The sequence below is a fragment of the Podarcis liolepis genome, assembly GCF_965112155.1.
Source record: "Podarcis liolepis genome assembly, chromosome: 5".
NCBI classification, from domain to species: domain Eukaryota; kingdom Metazoa; phylum Chordata; class Lepidosauria; order Squamata; family Lacertidae; genus Podarcis; species Podarcis liolepis.
This window is the reverse complement of record NC_139556.1, coordinates 82,935,789-82,959,292: the sequence shown is the minus strand read 5'-3', so window position 1 is coordinate 82,959,292 and position 23,504 is coordinate 82,935,789.

The window sequence follows — 23,504 nt, the reverse complement described above, 5'->3', positions numbered from 1 at the left end:
AGGCAACATCTCGCGGCACACTAGTGTGCCGCGGAACACCGGTTGGGAAACACTGCCTTAAGGGATGCAGGTGGTCCTGTGGGTTAAATCACAGAGCCTAGGGCTTGCTGATCAGAAGGTCAGTGGTTCGAAACCCTGCAACGGGGTGAGCTCTCGTTGCTCGGTCCCTGCTCCTGCCAACCTAGCAGTTCGAAAGCACGCAGTGCAAGTAGATAAATAGGTACGGCTCTGGCAGGAAGGTAAACAGCGTTCCCGTGCGCTGCTCTGGTTCGCCAGAAGCAGCTTAGTCATGCTGGCCACATGACCTGGAAGCCGTACGCCAGCTTTCTCAGCCAGTAAAGCAAGATGAGCGCCACAACCCCAGAATCATCCGTGACTGGACCTAATGGTCAGGGGTCCCTTTACCTTTACTAGCTTCCTTTAACTGTGCACCCATTAACCACTCCAGCATCCTGGTGGTACCTTTCCTGATCTGTCATCATGGCTGAGCTCTTATTGTTGTGGTTTATAAGCATATAATCCCCAAGCATACATCTGGGTCTCTCCCTTTCAACTTTACCCCCTACCAATCCTCTTATTCTTGGGACATGACAGAGGTGTATAAAAATATAAATCACTGAACAGAGATGAAGTGGCTGGAGAGAAGGTTCTCTCTGACACAGATAATACTAGACCCTTAAACTACCCAATAAAGCTGAGTGTTGGAAGATGCAAAAGAAATACTTCTTTACACAACACATAGCTAAACTATGGAATTCTCTCCCACAAGGTGCAGGGATGGCCACCAGCTTGAAAGTGGAATAGACAAATTAATGAAGTGTAAGGCTTTCAGTCACTACTAGCCACAATGGCAATGTTCTATCTCCACCGTTAGAGACGGTAAGCCTCTCAATACCAGCTGCTGGGAATCAAAAATAGGAAGAGTGGGGTTGCACTTAAGGCCCTGCTTGTGGACTTCCCATTGTCCAGAACCCCACCACAAAATATGCAAACAGAGGCTCTCTTTCAGGCAAGCAACAGTACAGGCTTAACAGCCAACAGACGGTTCAGGAGTTTAGGAGCAGGACAAGAAGTTCAGAAGTTTTGGGGCAATGGTATCCCTGCTCCTCTTTCCAAAGCAGCTGAAGTTAGGGCAAAAATAAGAGACCCCCCTCTCCTACAACTAGTGAGGTAAGGTTAAGTGATGTGAGAATATTCTCCAGAGAATATTCTCTGCTAGAAAATTTTCTGGAGAATATTCTCCACAAACTGTAAATTCTGTGTTGTCTACACAGCTGCTTTAAATGTACATACCTCATTAATCGAGAATATTCTCAAGAAAATTCTCCAAAAGCTTATTCTCGAGAATTTAACATCACTACCTCCAACCCAGTTTCCCACCAATCCACATTTTATCCACTGGTGTGATATGAATTAATTGTTTCCTTCTCGTTCTAAAACTGTACTGTGGTTTTAATTTATTGGTTGGTTGGGGTGTGGGTTGGTGTAGTTTAAATACATATTAACTCCAGAGCAGATTGTGGTGCACAAGGAAGGAGTGGGGAAATAACCATTGTGCAAAGGAAAGTGCTTGTGCTAACAGAAACAGAGACTTAGCATTACTTTGGATACAGGCCTATGCCATTATTACCAAATCATCCAACCTGCTTCTGATTATCTTCTTTGGTATTCTCATAACATTAGTGATTTAAAGGTACTTGATCAGTCATTTGACCAAGTCCTTTTTGCCTAGTCAAATGCCCATCTCTAAATAATTATCCTTTATGTAATGCTTTAAACCTCTCAAAGCTCTTCATATATATTATCATGAAATATGTGGTATTATTATCCCCGTATTACAGGTGGTGGACTGCGCCAAAAGATAACTTCATCAGAAATTCACCTTGGGTGCATTGTGGAAAACAGAGTCGCACAAAAGCATTTGCGGCTAATGGCAGGTTTATGGCCCCTTTCCCCATTTATCACTGATGTCTAATGTAATTATTATTAACTGTATTTTTCCCTTATGAAACTGGCTTCACTAAATTATACACAAAGGAGGCAGACAATGCATTGTAATATATATCACAATGCTGACAACGATGTAGCAAATCATTTGTATACTGTTCAGAAAAGGAATCTTTTAAATGCAGGGTGGATTCTTCAAAACGGCACATGCACAATTCTTTAGAACAACTATGGTCAATGTTATATTTCAAATAAACAATATTTGAATGCTCTCTCCCTGCATTCTGCCATAGCACACGGCAATGCCTTTGAGACAACCACAGGCCAGGCTTTGTGTATTTCTTGATTTCAAGATTGCCCCCAATGTCCATGGGTTTCTGAGCAGTGGAAGTTTACACACATTGACCTCTGTACATGTAGGCTTCCACAGAAGCTGGAACATTACTGCTGTCAAAGGTCATTTACATGCATTTAAGTTCTAACTGAGAGCCAATGTGGTGTAGTGGTTAAGAGCGGTAGTCTCGTAATCTGGGGAACCGGGTTCGCGTCTCCGCTCCTCCACATGCACCTGCTGGGTGACCTTGGGCTAGTCACACTTCTTTGAGGTCTCTCAGCCCCACTCACCTCACAGAGTGTTTGTTGTGGGGGAGGAAGGGAAAGGAGAATGTTAGCCGCTTTGAGACTCCTTAAAGGGAGGGAAAGGCGGGATATCAAATCCAAAGTCTTCTTCTTCTTCTTCTAACTGAATTGTCACAGATTGTACTCTTCCATTCTATTGCCATTTAACTCCAACCTCATCCCCCCCCCCTTTACTTCCATGCTGAGATACATAGATAGATAGATAGATAGATAGATAGATAGATAGATAGATAGATGGCTCACTGGGTGGGGTGGTGATAATGGGACAAATTAAAGGAGGCAACATGGCTTTGAATACTATTTGCTGGGGAACCACAGCAAAGAAGGCTATTGCACTCATATTCGAAAGCATGTCAAAGTGCAAGTAGATAAATAGGTACCACTCCAGCGAGAAGGTAAATGGCATTTCCGTGCGCTCCTCTGGTTCACCAGAAGTGGCTTAGTCATGCTGGCCACATGACCCGGAAGCTGTACGCCGGCTCCCTCGGCCAATAAAGTGAGATGAGCGCCACAACCCCAGAGTCGGTCACGACTGGACCTAATGGTCAGGGGTCCCTTTACCTTTAATGATATGGTAGAACCATTCACGTGCAATGTACTAAGCACTTCAGCTCTCCATTGAGCTACAAGACTGGAGAAATACTTCTTAATCAAAACATCTCAACCTTGGAACCTCTTTTAATATTGATTTTTAATCTTGATTGAAGAGGTGATACCAATGAGGTATGGATTCAATATACCAATGGACACAATGCAGTTAGCATTATACAGCTGAGGGCATTCCAGGTCACGGAAATGAACATGGATTTGAAAGCTTTGTTAGAAAACTGCAAGGAGCCGAAATGGTAGCAATGATTAAAAGATATGACCCTTTTCTAAATGGGATTCCTCGGGACTGTAAAGCACTCAGAAACTAAGCTGATGACCCAGAAAATGAGCTCAAATTAAGACGTATCTGGAAGCTGGAAGAGGGAAGCTGCACTTAGCAGTTCATCAAGAAGCTCAAGAAACCAGATTTTACAGAAAACACAAGGTTGACGTTGAAAACATAACACAGGAAAGGTTCAGAAAAGAGTGACCAAAATGATGAAGCAACTCCTAAACTATGTGAAGTACTTCTCTCTCTTTTTGGCCTGTGTTGAATCTTCCAACATTGAGCTTCATTGGGCAGCTACAACCTCTACCCTCTCTAGAATCTGAACGATGCCCACCCTGAACCTTGTTGCTTGCCACTGGCAATCTTCATTTGAGGACTCTGGGGCCTTACCTCGGACAAGCCATGTGGTTTTGTTTTTGCCATCCTCCCCAATTATCTAGGGATAATTCAAAATAGGGCATGAGGTCATCAACATACCATGCCATGAATTCCCCTCTCCCCAAAAATGTTTTTGGGTTTTTTGCCTTTGGTAACCAAAAGCAATACTATCCTCCTATGGTGTGTGTGGTGTGTGGTCTGAAGGATACATGAGACTGCCACCTCACTAAAGGTAAGCAGGTCTGCACCTGGTCAGTGTCTAGAAGGGTAACTGCCAGGGATCCATACCTGTATGTACCTCCCCTTAGGTTCCATGAGAGAAGAAAGATAGAATATAAATCTAAGAAAAGATATGGAGTACTGTCAAATCTTGGTCAACTAGTAAAGCACCCTCTCAAATCGTGCATGATTTACTAACAAGATACAGTTGTATATTTTTTTACTAAATGAAATATACTAAATATAGTTCCTGGGTTCTCAAATCTGTCAACAACCTGCCTTTTAGAATTAAAGTTAATAGACACCTAATCAGTCTTATCTGCCCTTCAGCTTTGTATTTTAACACATTACAATAATGCTGCACACACTAGAGGTCAATAATGGTGCAAAGTGAAGTTTCAGCAGAACATGGTGGTTCCTAGTTTTCACTCCTCCAATTTAAATTTAGACATAGGGTAAATCTTATGAAGATCCTATCCTAATGCCTTTAAGCCTTAAAGTTTAAGGCTTCACAAATCCCACATCATCAAAATAAAAGCCTTTGTTCTCCACATTTATATTTATATTTTCTACCAGTTGAAAAGAGAAGTCTTACCACCTACCCTACAAAAAGAGGAGTGAAGTCTTCATTCAAAGAGCCCCCTGAAGGGCTAAAAGATATTTTTTCCAAGCCAACTTTGTGACAGTCAACAAAAAAATGTTTTCCCCCAGTGGAAACTGAACAATAACTGACAAAGCAGTAACGCATGAAAGTATATATATTAGCATTTTCAAACTTCTGGCATTTTGAATGCAGTCCATAAGGTAATAAATGCTATTAGCAGCAATGCACTACGGGGCTATTGCTCATGCCTTCATCATGTGGAGTTGCTGCAGGGGATGGAAGAGCTGCCAGTATAATTTAGAGGTGCTCTGAAGCTTTTTTATGCTATACTGTAGCCAAAAATTTACTTGTGCCCTCCACTGGAGTCATTCACACAATACACAAAGGCAAACCTAAGCTTGCAACTGAGTGCATAGTCATCAGAGAAAGCATGTTCAGGGGTTCAGTTGTCCATGTGGAAGCTCAAAGTGTGGTGGTGGGCATAGCTTGGGAGGTGCTATGGGGCAACAGAGAAGAATGCTTGGGAGCACCATGGGCTCCTCAATTCCATCAGGATCTGGCATGGTTTGGCAGTCTTAGGTGGAAGACAAGAAGGAGGAAGCAGAAGAAGGGGAAGAAGAAGAGGAGAAGGAGGAGTTTGGATTTGATATCCCGCCTTTCACTCCCCTTAAGGAATCTCAAAGCAGCTAACAATATCATTTCCCTTCCTCCCCCCACAACAAACACTCTGTGAGGTGAGTGAGGTTGAAAGACTTCAGAGAAGTGTGACTAGCCCAAGGTCACCCAGCAGCTGTATGTGGAGGAGCAGGGAAGTGAACCCGGTTCACCAGATTACGAGTCCACCGCTCTTAACCACTACACCATGCTGGGAGGGGAATCTTGAAGGCTGTCACCCAGAGATGGACGATGCAGGTTCTCCAATTGTGACTCTAGATATCAAAGAGGAGGAAGCAGATCTGCCTGTTCTCCTTACTGCCCCTCCTGGGGAGCACAAAGCCTAATTGAGGAAGGGGTAGGACTTCCATCAGTCAGTGTAAGAGGCTGAGCAGGAGCAGATAGTGCTGGAGCTGGGGTCAGAGGGGCTGGACACAGTACTGTTGCCGAGATCCAGGCACCACCAGTGTAGGGGGGAACCAGCCTAGACAGAATACACATCTGCACATGCAACAGTCTCATAAGCCATGAGCTCACCCTGCCCTCATCTTTAAATGCTTGGCAGAAGGAGTGTGACAACTGCTGGGGCAACTTTGTTGTTTCCATTTAGTTCTATATCTCTTGCCTTGGTCGTGTGCCTTGGAATCATGACTTCTGGACCCTGTGCTTGCTGCTGAGTTTTATTGTTATTAGGAGACTGATAAATTGAATAGAATAAAACATAAAAGGAAATAAGGTCTACGATTAATACAGAACTCTGCATAACAGGGATGTAAAACAATCTGTACATCTTGGACTTTATTAACCTCACCAAAGTTGCCTATATTTAAAGGATGTTTTAAGAGAAGGACTTTCAAAGCTTCATAAACAATGTTTATCCTCCCCCTGCTTTGGCACAGCACTAAAGTGACTAGTCCTTCTCATGGCCACCCAATTTGCTTCATTTTGACAGCTTTAGCAGTATGAAAACAAATTAAACCCATTTGTTTCTGAGGTTCTGTACCTTGACAAGTTTTCTTTTGAAAAAAAGTCTCTGCTTATAATAGGGTTTGGATGGGAGAGAGGGTTTCTGAAATTAACAAACTTATCTCAGGAAAGGAGAATTTAAGAGAAACCCAACAGGAGTGCTGCCATAATGTTTATCCCAAGATCATTTAGCTTGGCCAGCAATTTTCTGAACTCCCATAGCTCTTGCCACACAGACATCTGAAACTATTTCAATCTACCACATTACAGAAAGGGATAACACAGCCTCTCAGAAAGCTTTCAAGAGCCTAAGAATAATGCCCTCAAATTTATGACCCAATCCTGAAACTTTCTGCGCCAGCAAATAAGTTCTACAGATGGGACGTATCAACAACTACCCAATAAAATATTAAGATACACAGACACACACACACAGACGCACACATGTACACAGACACACACATATTATTAAATTGGTGTTGCAAATATTCCAAACCAATTTGTCATGCAAAGGTTAGCCAGTACAAATGTTTTGGAGGTTCCATCATTAGTAACAATTTAAGGAGGAAGGTTAGCAGCACCATGCATTCAGCTGGAGGAAAAGGTGCTTAAGACAGTTAAGAACCCACCACATCCAAACAACTTTTCACAAAGCAGGGAGGATGGAGATAGGATGTAGACATTCACCCCAAGGTCTAGTGGGTCTTAAGTCTGGACCAGTTGAAGACCACTCATCTATCACACTCCCACAAGTTAATGGTCCAGTGGCAGATGGGTTTCCCATGGAAATCTGTTCCTTAAGCATGGAAAACACAGCTGCATAATAATACTTCCTCTTGCAGGTTTCACAAATTTCTACTAAAAACCCCTACAGAAAAGTATTACTACTACTACTACTACTACTACTACTACTACTACTACTACTACTACCCTAATAACAACATGCATTTCAGGGAGCCAAGCTATACAGGTTTCCACCAGCTTAACAACAGGCTTTCAACAACAGTAGAAAGAGGCTTTGAAACATCAAAAACAAGCACCAGTGACCACAGATCTTTCCAGACGATTTTGCCCTTCACAGTGATATACAGCCTCTCATTATCACATTTATAATAATGCAGCAGAACCATTTCCTGGTGCACCCATCGGATTCTGCAATTTATGAATGCATTACCACAATAAATACAGTAACAGGTCAGCCCTGCAGTGCCAAACGAGAGACTGTGGAGATTACATTTTTAAAAAGGGGAGGGGGAGAAATCAGGTGGCGACAGAAGCAGTAAAATACAGATTTGTGCACAAATTTACCCTTAACTAAACATTTTGGCTGCTATCCCAGATTCAAAGGCGTATGTGAATAAGAGGCCCATATAACATTATTCTGACTCTCCCCATAACGTTCTACAGAGAGGGAAGGATATAGGTCCCCTCCTATGTGAACACACTTCACTTAGCAGCATTCCCAAAAAGATTCAACACATTAGCTCCTCAGCACAGGCTCTCGTGGTAAAATGGACATTTTCACAGTGTTCTTCCATGAGAGCATACAGAGTTTTGCACATCTGGCACTGAAGAATAGGAGCATGAGAAGATGTGCCCATACTGAGAAGCCAAATTCAGACATTTTGCAGGGCATGCCTGAAGGACTGCCTGCACCCACATGAGCCTGCCCTGCGCTTTAAGGACCCAATCAGGCATATAATGCCCAAAGGGCACTTCATGAAGAAACTCTATCATGTCCTTGTGCTAAACATTTGAATCCACTCCAGATCAGGACAGGTGGATGGCAGGAAATACACTTTCTCACTCCCATCAAAGGTCAAGATTTCCATTTGGGCAAATCATGATCCATCCAAACCCTGGAAACTTGTAGGCACCTGATGAAGTCTATTAACAGTGTGTTTGAATTTTGAGAAGTTTTGGCCTCAGCAGAACACAGTAGTTGAAGCAGGAAGTGGGAGGATCGGTGGGGGAGGGGGAGGGAGAAGAGAGATAAGAATATGTTGCCGTGGGTTGCTGAAAAAGTTCTCTTTAGTAATTAGGATTTCTTGCTTATGGGTGAAGAAAGAGATGGGTGAAGAAAGAGCATGTTGATCTTCTTTACATCAAAACCATTTTCTTTTGGCACTATCCCATGCTATTACAATAGGGGTGGGTGTGGGTGAGTACCAAAACCAATTGTGTAGGGTCAGTTGTGTAGGTTTTCCTCGATCAAATGCCAGAAAGATTCCACCATGCCTGACTTGTGTTTCTGTGTTGTGGTTATGTGCTCAAATGATTCTTCAGCATCAACTTCATTGGACTGGTCGTGTTGTGAAGATGCCCGATTATCATCTTCCAAAGCAACTACTCTATTCCAAACTTAAAAATAGAAAGTGTAATGCTGGTGGTCAACAACAAAATGTAGTATAAACACTGACAACTAGGAAACACCGGCCTGCAAGTGCTCCAATTGGAGAACAGCCTTTACCAGAGGTATCGTGGGCTTTGAAGACTCTCAAACTCAGGACGAAAGCAGGGATTGTGCTAAGAGGAAGGCACATTTGGCAAACCCTCACCGTGATCAACTCCCACCCGGAAACCTATGCCCCCATTGTGGAAGGACATGTGGATCCAGAACTGGCCCCCACAGTCACTTACAGACTCACTGTTAAAACCGTGTTTATGGAAGACAATCTTACTCAGCTACGAGTGATCGTCAAAGAAGAAGTGCTCAAATCCTACAAGGAAGTAAATGATGGAGACTTCAGAAACAAACACACGAGTACAAGCAGGCCAGACCTTGATCAAACTTAAGAAGTAATTTTGTGGTGTGATTTTTGTCCTGTTAAGCTAAACAAAAGGTTGGATAAAAAATTCTACTATATCAGCACAGCATGACATTTTAAATTCTATCACAGTATCACAGGCGTGACAGATTATCACTGATTCTTCCCCCATTTTAGAGCTGACTGATCTTTTTATCAAGCAGATTGAAAGCAGCATAAGAAGCCATGCCCTGGGTAGTAGACGCTATTCACTTAGAGAATTGTAATTTTCTTTTTGTGTTTGCAACAGCAGTCCACCTCCACCATTTTCTGAGTACAGGAAGATTTTAACAAAAGAGGCAAAACTTGGCCTCTAACATTATGTAGCTAAAGGACCCTAGTAAATCAAATTAGTGCTACATCTCATCTTGCAGAAATATGGGATACCCAGATTTTCTTAGGTACAACTGTGTTCAGATGAGAACCTAGGCTCTTACCTGCCATTTAAGAGTCCTAACCTTGTGATTCAGACTGCATTCACTTGGAGACAGGCACACCCCTCACTCATCTTGATGAATTTGCTGAACCAGTGAAGAAACCCCACAGGGGGAATCCCACTGCCAGTTTCATTTTCTAAGGGCCAAACAACAGGTCTCCTCCGGAAACTTATTTGCATAGTCAGCTTCTGCCAGTTTCCTTTGCACTATTCCATCAATATTTTGTTCAAAAGAAAAGTCACAGTATTTAAATACTGCCACAACGTGGTTTTCACAATATAATTAATCTGAATATTTAAATGCAAGTTAATGATAACAATCAGCTCTAATTCCTTGTTTCCTCTAGCAAAAATACAGCAAGACATTGTTTCCCTATGAGAATAAGCAAGGCGCAACAGCCTGGAGCTGCTTTGGAGACCAGTGGGCCATTGCAGATACTTGGGAGGCTCCTAACAGTGTGTTACTTCATTAAGAGGCGACATATGTAAGAAGGATCTGTATTTCTTTAAATGTGTGGAATGAGGCCACCCAGATGATATAAACAATAAAATACATTAGGAGATCACCAGTTTAGTTTGCATTGGGGGAACTTGTGCATTTTGTATTAGGTCTAGATCATAAACCAATGCCATGGGGTTGTTACAAAAAAACAACAACCCCAAACCCTGCTTGTCTGTAGTTGGCCTCTCTGAAGGGACTCTATGTAAGTGGACACTCATTGCATGCAAAAGGATCCAGGTTCAAGCCTTGGGCTTGGGGAATTATGGCCAATCAGAGTAGAGTACTGGAACAGATAGGTCAGATAGGACTGGCCTAGAGGGTTTTCAATCATTCATACGTATTAAGTAGTGTATGTGGGCACTATGCACAGCACAAGAAACCAGTGGCGTAGCGTGGGGGGTGCAGGGGGGTCCGGCCGCACCGGGCACAACATCTGGGGGTTAGGGTTAGGGGGTGCAAATCCACAGGTTAGGGGGCGCAAATCCACGGGTTAGGGGGCGCAAATTACTTGCCTTGCCCCGGGTGCTGACAACCCACGCTACGCCACTGCAAGAAACATCAGATGATTTTCTGCACTGCTAACACTGCAGCTTTGTTGGGGCTGCTGATAGCAATCTGCTGAATGCCCATTACTAGTGCCTTCATACATTTCTGGTGTGATATAGGGCAAGGCTTGAAAGAAAAGCAGAGTGAGATGTGAGAAGAGTGAATTGGCCTATTTGAGCCCCTTGCACAACCTAGCTGGTACCTTAAATAGGAGCCTCGGATTAATGGGTGTGGTTATACAGCAACATTTATTTGCAGTTTCCATTTGTAACGTTCTGTAACATCCCAGAGTGTAGAATCACAACACCTGCATTGCTCATATTTTTGCCCTTCAGATCCATTCAAATGATCCCTGATCAGTGAGCCAGTGTTATTCAGATTAAACGTGCAATTTTTCATTCTGGTACTGCTGTGTTGTTCAAATACCACTCTGGAAATTAATGTTTGTTTTTCATCTTAGCACACAGCACATTTCCTTGCCATCCTCTCCCTTACAGGATAATACTGTCTCTCAGGGCAGATGTCATTGGAACAGTGAAAATTTCAACATGATTCTTGATATTAGCAGCAGTATCTGTTCTTCAATATCCCCAAAATATTCTGTTAGTTAAATGTATACAATATTTGGTGTACAATATACCAAAGCTAAGCAACCAACTACACATTAAATGCAAGCATAAACGGACCCATTTTGTAAACAAAAGCAGTGTGGGGAGGAGGCATTTTGTGTGAAAAACCAGCAGGAGAGGTGGCTGCTTAACCCTCTTCTTGCCACCATTTTCCTCACTGTCAAGCTGTCTCCACATCCAAGAGTTTCAGCTGCATCTTTACAAGGCTCAGAATATCTTCCTTTCTCTTGTATGCACAGCATATGACCTCAACACTCTAAAGTGGTCATACATTATTTCCTTAATGCTATTATTTATTGCTTATTTATTGACATGGCACCTCACAAAGAACATGTATAACTGGTCCCTATCCCAGGAAGGGTGTGAAATGGAGCCATGGGTAGGCAGGGGGGAAATATGTGATCATTTCAATTTTACATACTTTGGCATAGTTGTGTGGACAAAGGCAGGTATGGGGAATCTTTTCAGGCTGAGGTCTGTATTTCCTTCTGAACAACGACCTGAAGGGTACATGTTGGTGGTGGTCAAGGCCAAAGCAAAAGTATACAGAGCAAAGAATGAAGATTTCAAGCCCAGAAAAGCAAATAGCATTGTCAGAGTTCAAGAACACATTTCAGCCAGGCAAAAAACATTGGGGATGTAAAGTAGGATCCGTGAAGGGTGTGGCGTAGGTTGAGTTCTGAGGGCCAGATGGATAAGCCCAGACACATTTGATCCCTGTGTCTGATGGTTCCTACTCCTGGTTTTGAAGGGGACAATTCAAAGGCTTCCTGGACAGGTTGAGATTTGAGGAGAGACTTAAAGGGGGCAAAGGAAGGTGCAGTCCCATAGAGACCTTCTAAGAGGCAGTTCCAAGCATAAGGGCCAATAAGGTGGGAATGAGGGGAGCTGTTTTAGGGAGCAGGAGGCCTTTGGCTGGCTGAAGGTAAAGAACTGCATGAGCAAAGGTCACAAGAAAGGACATGTTGGGGAATGAGCACTGAGAAATGATGAGGGACAAGGCCACAGAGGGCTTGGAAGGCAAGATTACTAGTGGAAGGCAAGATTACTTCTTGGAAGGCAAGATTACTTCTTAGGAAAGGTCACTGGTGGAATTTTTTGAAGCGAGTATGGCATCCTAGGCCTACAAAACCATGTTTTGCTCTGGACAGAATATTGCTTCCACATGCTGGTTAATATTGTGCAATTTCAGAAAATATTGCAGTGCAGTGACCAACTTTTCATGGACAAATGCTGAGATTTATAAATGGCTTTTCTCCTTTTTAGAAGCTAAACACCTACCTCACATCCGTACTATGCCGCCTAATTTGGGTGTGATGCAAACATGAATCACAGTTTCTTTAAACACCTTGGAATAAAATTAACCCACTGTGACTAATGCATTTCTTAATATATAGATCTGATCTGTATGCAATGCTCTTCAGGTATAATGGAAGCCTTGTAGCTGACTGCACTTAATCCACATTTAAAAACACACACACACCGGACAGTGAGGTGGCTTATTAGGCGAAACTACCTGCAGCTGCTGTGTTGCAATTGATGGGGAGGGAAATCCACTCTCTATATCTTTAAGGCGCATGGAGGTAGGCTGCTGCAATGAGCACAAATGCAAGCACATGGCGGATGAAAGGATAGCTGCCCAGGTTCAGATTAGCAGCCTATGTCTGTGGCCAGATTGACCACCTACCCAGCAGCTGGGTACTTGCATAGGGCTGGCTGCAGCACCCTGCACCTTCCTCAATGCCTCCCAGCAATCTATCAGGAGTGAACATGGACCACTGGTGCCAAACTGCCCTACTAGAAAAGCGAACTAACAAATATAAGTTAACATGGGGACAAACATAGGAGGGTGCCTTCACCCTGGTGTGGCTCCCCTTTATTACATCCACGCACACACCCCGAAAGCATACAAATCGAAATAACTTGACCCAGCAACACCTCAACCCTTCACACACAAACAAAACACCCTGTAGACAACCACACCCTGGGCCCTCCAATCTCCAGCAAAAATAAAGTATCTGTTTACATGATGCTGACACAAAAGCTTTGCTCATATACTGTGTAAAATAATGAAATTTTACTGTCTCCCTCTTTCCTCCCCTCTCTCTTCCCACTTTTCTTTCCCCTCAACCTATTATAGTAATGTATCACTCTGAACGATTCTATGACTTGAAAACAGTGACTCTGTTCTATTGTTACCCAAGAAAATATTTTATTTTATTTTTCTTAAGCAATGCTTTGTTGTTGTTTAGCCATTTAGTCGTGTCCGACTCTTCATGACCCCATGGACCAGAGCACACCAGGCACTCCTGTCTTCCACTGCCTCCCGCAGTTTGGTCAAACTCATGCTGGTAGCTTTGAAAACATTGTCCTCTGTTGTCCCCTTCTCCTTGTGCCCTCAATATTTCCCAATATCAGGGTCTTTCCCAGGGAGTCTTCCCTTCTCATGAGGTGGCCACAGATCACTGCCCTGCCGTGGCAAAGGGGCTTGAATAACTCAGAGACGCTATGAGCAATGCTGTGCAGGGCCACCCAAGATGGACAGGTCATAGTGGAGAGTTTTGACCAAACATGACCCACCTGGAGCAGAAATCGGCAAGCCACTCCAGTATCCCTGCCAAGAAAACTCCATGGACAAAGCAATGCCTTGGGACTCTCCTCAGGCCACACTCAGTCACCCTGGGGCTGCACCTTCAGTGCTTTTGCCTGCCTAGAATCACTTCTGGGCATCAGGTTCCCCACCTCTGATTTAAGTGATCAAATATGCCTTTGAGTTGTATGTGTCCTTACAGTACACCACAGCCTAACACACACACACACACCAGTATGCATCTTGAGAGGGTTTTCTTTTTTAAAACAACAACGTAGGTTGATGTAACACTAGAATAGAATTATGGGCCAAAACATGCAAAAGTTCAGAAATAGGCAGATTTCACCCATCCATAGTTCAGTTGGTGAAAAGCATTCCCGGTTCAATAAGCTGGAATCTGCTTTTCTAAGTATTTTTTGTTTGTAGATGTTGCCATGACTGTGGCTGGCTCAATTGGGATTTGGGGATTTCTGTTTAATTAGTTTTTATATTACTTTAATATTAGTTGTTTTTATGATTTTTGGTGAGCGTGGGGGTCCCATTTTTGGGATGAAGAGGTGGGACATAACAATTTCAACAGATAATTTAAAACCATCCATATATATTCTGTACAAATGTGTCTGTTTTGTTTATTTGAAAAATGTACCAACAATTTGAAACAGCAGAGCAGTACTGGGGGGGGGGAGAGAGAGAGAGAGAGAGAGAGAGAGAGAGAGAGAGAGAGAGAGAGAGAGAGAGAAACTGAGGGAGGAGAACTTCATTTTCCTGTGGATGTGAGGGGTGAGGTGACCATAAAATGCCAAATAAAACGAGGGGGGAATCCCCCCAAACACATCTGGGAAAAGACTGCTCTTCTGCCTTGATTTCTTCCTCTCCCTTGAGATTGCTATGTAAATGATGCAATGTAGCCTCAGTGAGCAAAGAAGAGTTTGTTGTTGTTGTGTTGTTTAGTCGTTTAGTCCTGTCTGACTCTTCGTGACCCCATGGACCAGAGCATGCCAGGCACTCCTGTCTTCCACTGTTTAGTCAAACTCATGCTTGAGAGAACACTATCCAACCATCTTGTCCTCTGTCGTTCCCTTCTCCTTGTGCCCTCCATCTTTCCCAAAAGAAGAGTTTACTGTTATCATTTTAGGTTTTCCCAAGGGATAGGGGATGGAAAAATGAATCAGCTCTTGAAACACCACACAATGGACTGATTTCAACTAAGTTGTTGCACTAGCAGAAGCACTAACACAATAGGACTTTCCCCCACTCTGCTTTCCCAGCTCACCCCCATATCAAATCTCCCCAAATCTGAGTCAGCAGAACCCCCAAAAGTGTGGAGGAAATGAGAGATTGTTCCATCTAGCGAGCAGAAATCCTTGTGCTGGTGGAATTACCACCTTAGCACGACATTGAATTTCACTCATAGGGTTGCCTTCAGCTAATTTTACTCTGAGTAGACCCATTGAAATTAAAGGACCTAACATCATCATAAATTATGGTGCTGGAGGAGACACTTGAGAGTCCCATGGACTGAAAGAAGATAAAATCTATCCATTCTTAAGGAAATCAGCCCTGAGTGCTCACTGGAAGGACAGATCCTGAAACTGAGACTCCAGTAGTTTGGCCACCTCATGAGAAGAGAAGACTCCCTGGAAAAGACCCTGGTGTTGGGAAAGATTGAGGACACAAGGAGAAGCAACAAACAACAACATCGTCATAGCCATTTATTTCAATGGGTCTACTCTGAGTAAAAGTTACCTGAACACAACCCAATGCATTTAGCATCCTTTCCAGAGGATTATGCTAATTTTGAGCTAAGGCAGGAGCTATACAGGAACAGAAGGATCTGCCTTATAACTAGTCAGACCATTGGTTTATCTAGGTCAGTACTTTGGCCACCTCATGAGAACAGAAGACTCCCTGGAAAAGACCCTGATGTTGGGAAAGATTGAGGGGACAACAGGGGACGAGATGGTTGGACAGTGTTCTCGAAGCTAATAACATGAGTTTGACTAAACTGTGGAGGCAGTGGAAGACAGGAGTGCCTGGCGTGCTCCGGTCCATGGGGTCACGAAGAGTCAGACACACCAAACGACTTAACAACAACAACAACTGTTAATATTGCCTAGCAATGGTTTTCCAGGGTTTCAGGCACCACACATTTCTAGCACTACCTGGAGATACAGTGGTACCTCGGGTTAAGTACTTAATTCGTTCCGGAGGTCCGTTCTTAACCTGAAACTGTTCTTAACCTGAAGCACCACTTTAGCTAATGGGGCCTCCTGCTGCTGCTGCTGCGCCGCCGGAGCACGATTTCTGTTCTCATCCTGAAGCAAAGTTCTTAACCTGAAGCACCATTTCTGGGATAGCGGAGTCTGTAACCTGAAGCGTATGTAACCCGAGGTACCACTGTACAATGGATTGAACCTGGGACCAGATTCTCTACCACTGAGCTACAAACCTCCCCTCAATATTATCCCTATGGGTCACAGATTTTCCAAGAGAGGGTTGGAATAAAAGCTACCCTCTCCCTCTGATGGCCCTGCCAGTTCTGACCAAAATCATATAGGTCGTGACAAAGTTAATTCAGCTCTAAACTTGGCCAACCTCTTCCAAAGCATCATCAGTTTATTCTACCAGCATAGACATTCCAGTTACTTCTGAACAATCTGTTTCATTACCGAGACTGGAATCTGCAACCCAATTAGCTAAGGTTCCCAATATTGAAACAGGTTCTACAAAGTACCCAGGTGATCAGCTAAATAGTTTCAGCAAAGTGAGTGAATTTTTTACTATTAACAATGAAGAATTTCTTTTAAAATTGCTCAGAGGAACGTCAGTTAAGGCTATTTTTTATATCCAGTCATAAATGTGGTGGGGTGTTGTAGTTGTTTTTTTTTTCATTTCAGCAAAATTAACACTCACTTTCTCCTGTGTCAGAATGTCGAGTTTCCAGGCCGTAGCTAATTAGGCTATGGCAGTAATTTGCAATGAAACATTTCACCGCATTTTATAGCTAACAAGCAGAAGGGGGGGGGGAGAAAACCTTGCATTTTCAAGGCTCCTTCTTTAGCAACCTCCTTCTGAGGGGGGAGGGAGATGTAGTAAAAAAAAAAATCACTATACATGTTTTATTGATAACTTGGCTTCCATGTCCAGCAGGAGATTCTCTTCCAAACATTTCAGTAAAACTGAAATGCAACAACATTTGCCATTGTGTGAAAGGATCTCACATTCTCATCAATGCCCCATCCCTCTTTATAATAAGAGTCAGAGGCCATAGATCAGTGGCAGAACACATGGTCTATACCAGTGTTTCCCAACCTTTTTTGGGCAAAGGCACACTTGTTTCATGAAAAAAATCTCGAGGCACACCACCATGCCAGATGGGGAAAGGTCACTTTTTACTTATGTAAAAAAAAATAAAAAAATAGTAACAGCATAGAAGGTAATGGTTAGGCTAGCATCCCTCTTCCAAATATGCTAGGTTTTTATTTGCAGGGACTGTTCTACATGGGAAAGCATTCAGCACTGTCATTCTCCCATCTGCCATCTGAATTGGTACTATTCTGGGTCAACTTACTCTGCTGCATGTGTAGATGAAAATGGCACCAAGTGTGGGGGAGGGGGCAGAACAGGTTTCAGATACAGGATATTAAGCATACACGTACTTCAGATTGAACTGGTTGCTTGCTTTGCAAGTTTTCATTTCCCAAATGACTGCCTTGGCAAGCGCAATACCTACCAGGCTCAACGCCGGTCTCGTGCTGCCGCTTCCCGCGCTCTCAAGGACCCGGGAGGAGGAAGGCGTGAAGGCAATCCCGAAGGCGCGAAAACCTCGTGCATGCGCAGGCCTTCCGCCTGCGACAGCCCAGTAGGCCGGCCGAATCGAGCGGCGATGGGATGTGGGAGGGAGCTCGCTCGCCGCCCCGCGTGTGCCTATGTGGGGCACGTTACAGCCCCGTGACGTCAGCGCCACGCAGGCAGCCAGCCAGGCAGGCAGACGGCGAGAGCCCCGCGCTGGGCGGCCTCTCCTCGCCGCCGCCGCCCCGCCTCTCGCCGCCCAACTCGCCCGCCTCCCTCCCACGGCACACCAGGCAACGTCTCGCGGCACACTAGTGTGCCGCGGAACACCGGTTGGGAAACACTGGTCTATACAGATGGTCACAGGTTCAATCCCCAGCCTTTCCAATCAGAGGATCTCACACAGCAGGGTTGGGAAAGACATCCTATTTGAGACAGCTGGCAGAGCTAGTTCCTAGGGTTGTGCAAAAAAATCCCAGATGTATCTTGAATCCAGAACCAACGTGGGGTTATTTCAGAGGAATTTTGGTATTGTCCAACCCAAAGTCTGATTTCTCCAAGGAACCTCAAACAGAAGCAGGGACTTCCAAATACCTCAATATGTTTTAGAGATATCAGATTTTTAAATAAATAAATAAATAAATAAATAAATAAATGCTGAAGATGTGCATCTGCAAAAACTGAATCATTTCTCCCCAAGCTTGTCAAATAAGGAAATCACCAGAGGGAGGGGGAGAGAGATCTTTTGTGACTGACAGGTTTAGCTTCTAATCAGAGGGAATTGTTTTTACAATGGCTATCTAATCACAGTGCTTTGAGGAAGGGTTGTTGACATAATGGTGTAAAAATCCCTGTCTGTACTGTGTTCTTTGTTGGTTCAGCTAGTGGTTCTTGCTTAGAGAATGCCTTGACCACATGCCTATGCATTCACTCCTGACAAATCAGCTTTGTTTCTGTGACTTATGGTACCAACTGAGCAGAACACAAGCCAGAGGTGGGTGGTTGGTTGGTTGGTTGGTTGGTTGGTTGGTTGGTTGATTTCCTAACACCCTAGGGCCTACTCCCATCTTTCTGAAATTTTGCTAGGGTTGAAAACTTTATCATTCAGTGCATCAGTTAAAAATGGCGGCGTCCAGTTCATTTTCTAAGGCTGCTTAAGTTCTGCTGGAAAATTAGACACAAGATTAGACACGCACACTCCTTGCTGAACTTCAGTTCTATGACTAAGAATTTCACATTCCGTATTACAAAAAATGCTGTTCCTTTTTCAGACAATGCTTCAAAAAATGGCAGCAAGATGTTTCAAAATTTATCTGGAATGGGAAAAGGCCAAGAATAAAGCACAAAATACTTACAGACTTAAAAGAGAGAGGAGGCTTTTCTCTTCCAGATTTTAAAATTTACTATGAAGCAGCATTCCTTACTTGGATTCGGGATTGGATTAAATTGGAAAAAGAGGAGACAACATAGTTAGAAGGACATGACAACAGATTCGGTTGGCACTCATACCTGTGGTATGGAAAAGCAAAAGTACACAAAGGATTCCATAATCACATAATTAGAAAGTCCCTGATAAGGGTATGGGGAAAATACAAAGAATTACTGGAATCCAAAACTCTGTGGTGGTTGTCACCTATCAAAGCATTATCACTTAAAACGTTAACAATGAAAGGAATATGGCCAACGTATAGAGATTTATTAGTAGAACAAGAAGAAAAGTGGAAATTGAAAGATTACGATGAGATAAAGGAAAACCTTCAGAGTTGGTTGCATTATGGGCAATTAAATGAAATCTTCAAGGAAGATAATAAGAGAGGATTCACTTACACAGTTTCCAAATTCCAAAAGGATATCATAGATGATAATTCTAAATTGTTAAAGAAGGCGTATAATAGTCTGTTGGAATGGAAAACTAAAGATGAGGAAGTTAAATGATTAAGTGGGCACAGGATATAGGTCATAACATACAATTTGAGGATTGGATAAGGCTTTGGAAAGTGAACCTGAAATTTACGGATTGTATATTGTTAAAAGAGAATTATATGAAAAGGATGTACAGGTAGTATATTACACCATTAAAACTGGCCAAAAATGTACAAAACAGAACAAAAGAATGGTTGGAGATGTAAGGAAGGGGAAGGTACATTTTATCATATGTGGTGGGATTGTAAGAATATATTAAAAAAAGGGAAATGATATATAATGAATTGGAAAAAAATGTTTAAAATAACCTTTGTGGAAAACCAAAAGCCTTTTTGTTAGGTATTCCAGGACAAGAAATGCCGAAGAAAAATTGAACATTATTCATGTACACTGCTACGGCAGCAAGAATTCTAATAGCACAAAACTGGAAGACTGGAGAAATACCATCCAAAGAGCAATGGCAAGAAAAATTGATGAACTATGCAGAGCTGGCAAAGTTAACAGACAAACTGCGTGAAAAGGACAATAGTGACTTTGGGGGGGAAATGGGAACCCTTTACAACATACTTGCAGAAAGAAACAAAAAAATAGACTTGTTGGCAGGATTTAAATAAACATTTACAACTTTATTTACAGAGAACAAGAAATACAGTTAGTGGTAACAGAACATTATGAATAAACAGCAGAATATAACATGTGGTGTAACAAGCCAGAAATGGAAGTTGGGGGAAGTCAACAAGGAGGGGGAAAACTAGAAAATGGATATTAAATGATGATATTGAATAATTGTTATGAGAAAGGAAAATGAATAAAAATAATTTATTAAAAAAAAGAATTTCACATTCCAGCAGGCATTTTAAGGCAGTGTTCGGTTTTATAACTTTTTATTGTCCCATTTTCTGTGATTTGCTTTTATGTACTTAATAATGCAAATAATTAGACAAAATATGTCTTGAAAGAATGAATGAAAATGAATGCAAAAGAAAATATTCAAGTATAAATGATACGTTTGCAGACAGATTCTATGCAGAATGAGACAAGTTGTGTCCATCTATTTCAATGAGCTTACCGTAAGCACAGCTATCTCTACAGAGAACTGGGCTTTTTATTATTAAAGTTTGAACTCTCTTTAATATCTCAAAAAGACCCTCATAATATGGTTTGTATGATATGCAACAACATGTATAAATTGCATCAATTGACCAATTAAAACCAGATGATTCCCTCACTGGTTGACAGTCCTACAAGGAATGCATCTGCCAGAGTTTGCAACATACCTCAAAGAGGCAAGAATCAGGATTGGTTGAAAGTTGTTTCTTTGATTTTTCAACTCCTAATTAGTCAAGGAGTTACAAAGGAACTCCAGAGTCAAATGTAAATCAGTCAGTTCAAGAGAGAACGAAAGAAAAGAAAAACTTTTTTAATACTGATAATGAAAATCTAGCAGTGATAGAGGAAATAAGTGTGTGATGAAAAATAAGTTGAAACAACTTCTTGTGTGTCCTGGGAACAAACATAAAATTAAGTTGTTTACAAAATTTGCAGGGGTGGCTATACTAGAATCAATAATCTGCCCCTCTTGAATACGCTTGTTAATGGATAATGCATATATCACTCTCCCAGAAGGGTTTTCGGAGGATATTTGCAGAGACAGGGAAAAACAACAAGGTTGTTATTCAAGGGGGCGGTGGAGTCAGTGAAGTGCTAAATGTTGTGTCTTTACAATCCCAATGTGTAAAAGTAGGGAGAATATTGTAAAGCAATTTGCAAGGCAATCATCCTAAACCCAGGTAATATTTTGAATCTAATTCTACAATAGCAACATGTTACTCTTTCTGCATCTCATTTGGCCACACCCTGATATTTTGGATGGTACTGAGCAGGGCTGGGGAATCTGTGGCTGACAGATGTCATTGGACTCCAACTTCCATCAGCCCCAGACAGCATGGTCAATCATACGGGATGATGGGAGTTGTAGTTCACCAATATCTGCAAGGCCACAGATTTTCCATCCTTGCTCTAGTCAAAGGCACTCTGGGCTTGATCAAATCCTCAAGCCCCAGAGGTTTATAGATAAAAAATAGTTTTGATGAATGAACTGCTTTTCCAAAATGCTTTCATCACCCATTATTTGGGCCTCAGACACTAATGAGCAAGATCAGAAGCTTCAGGCACTCCAAGGCAACCTATTTGTTGAGCATTCATCCTGATTTGTTTGCATAGAGATTAGACAGTGTTGGCTATTTAATGCCCATTCATTCTTATTCGTTTGCAGGTTAAATGATGTTTCATCAAAAGAAGTTTTATCCCACACTTTTGAGTGTATTTCCCCATTGCTTCCCTTATTGCAAAAAGTCCAATCTGTTGGAGACACGGGCTTGTTGCACAAGACTTTCCAATCAACTATAACTGCGCAACCTGAATTTGCCAGTATGTGATTGAACCTCACATGATGTTAGAGCCCTTTCACTAATAAAACATACCCAGCACAGGAAATGGGAATTAGCCTCTGAGTGGTTCCTGTTTTTAAGATGAGAATAGTCCAATTTATGTTGAGTCCAGAGCACATGTGGGGGGGGGGGGAGAGATGTAAAGATGTACAGTGGTACCTCGGGTTAAGTACTTAATTCATTCCGGAGGTCTGTTCTTAACCTGAAATTGTTCTTAACCTGAAGCACCACTTTAGCTAATGGGGCCTCCTGCTGCCGCCGCGCCGCTACTATGTGATTTCTGTTCTCATTCTGAAGCAAAGTTCTTAACCTGAAGCACTATTTCTGGGTAAGTGGAGTCCCGTAACCTGAAGCGTATGTAACCTGAAGCATATGTAACCCGAGGTACCGCTGTATTTAAATAGCCCCTTTAGACTCCTTGGCCCTGCATAGTGCTAAAAAGGAAGGAATCATAGATTTCTGGGAGCTGGAAGTACAAAGCAGAAAGAGTGAGCCATTTAAACAGGGTTTTCTTGTGAGTGAAGTACATTGAGGATGTAAAAGAGCGGCTGCATTCAAACAACACTTTATTCCATTTTCCTGGCCTTTCCTTATGTGATGATTTTTGCATTTTATGTGACATAAAAAGCCACCTCTGAAAAATTAGGAGGATTTAGTGGAAATCTGGTGTTAATTTCCATGTCAAATGCTTGCAGGGAGAAGAATCAGTTTGCAACCCCGTTAACCTGATTTTTGCTATGCAGCCATACATACAATCAGGAAGCCAATCAGCCGATTGCACTAGCATTCCATTTGGCATCAAGGATACAGCTCCAGGTAAACAAACTTGAGGCTTTCATGGGTTTTCCCACCCCCAGTAAGAAAGAAAGAAAGCATAATTGAATGACTGCTGTGTCAGATGGATGCTAAAGATTGCCAAGTATGTTGAAGCGTGGTGGGATATTGCCCCCCAATGGAGCCAATTTGTGTTTAATTTATCAGGGGAGCATGTAAGTGTTAGATTGCTCCTTTGTTCTGCAGTTCGAAAAAGCATCAGCGAGGAAGACTCATTCATGATGAATCAGACTGTTTTTCAAAGTCCACAATGGTGTTGCCTGGAACTTAGCCTTCCATTCTGCCACCTACATAATCACTAAAAAAAATACTCCCATATCTACTAGCCCAATATTTTTTCAAGCCTCTTAAAAACTTGTAATCCTTGTTCAATCCAAAAAAGAAAAAAGAAAGTGCAATTGGTTCTGCGCACTGCCCCCATCCCCGAAGCTCAGAAAAGTTGTATCATGTATTTTTCAGAAATTGTGGGGGTGAAGGAACATTGACTGATAAAGAGAGTAACCCCATTTGAAGCTCTATACAGCTCTATACAGTGGTACCTTGGGTTAAGTACTTAATTCGTTACAGAGGTCTGTACTTAACCTGAAGCAAAGTTCTTAACCTGAAGCAATATTTCTGGGTTAGCGGAGTCTGTAACCTGAAGCGTATGTAACCTGAAGCGTATGTAGCCTGAGGTACCACTGTACAAAGACTTCTCTTGTGACTCAAGAG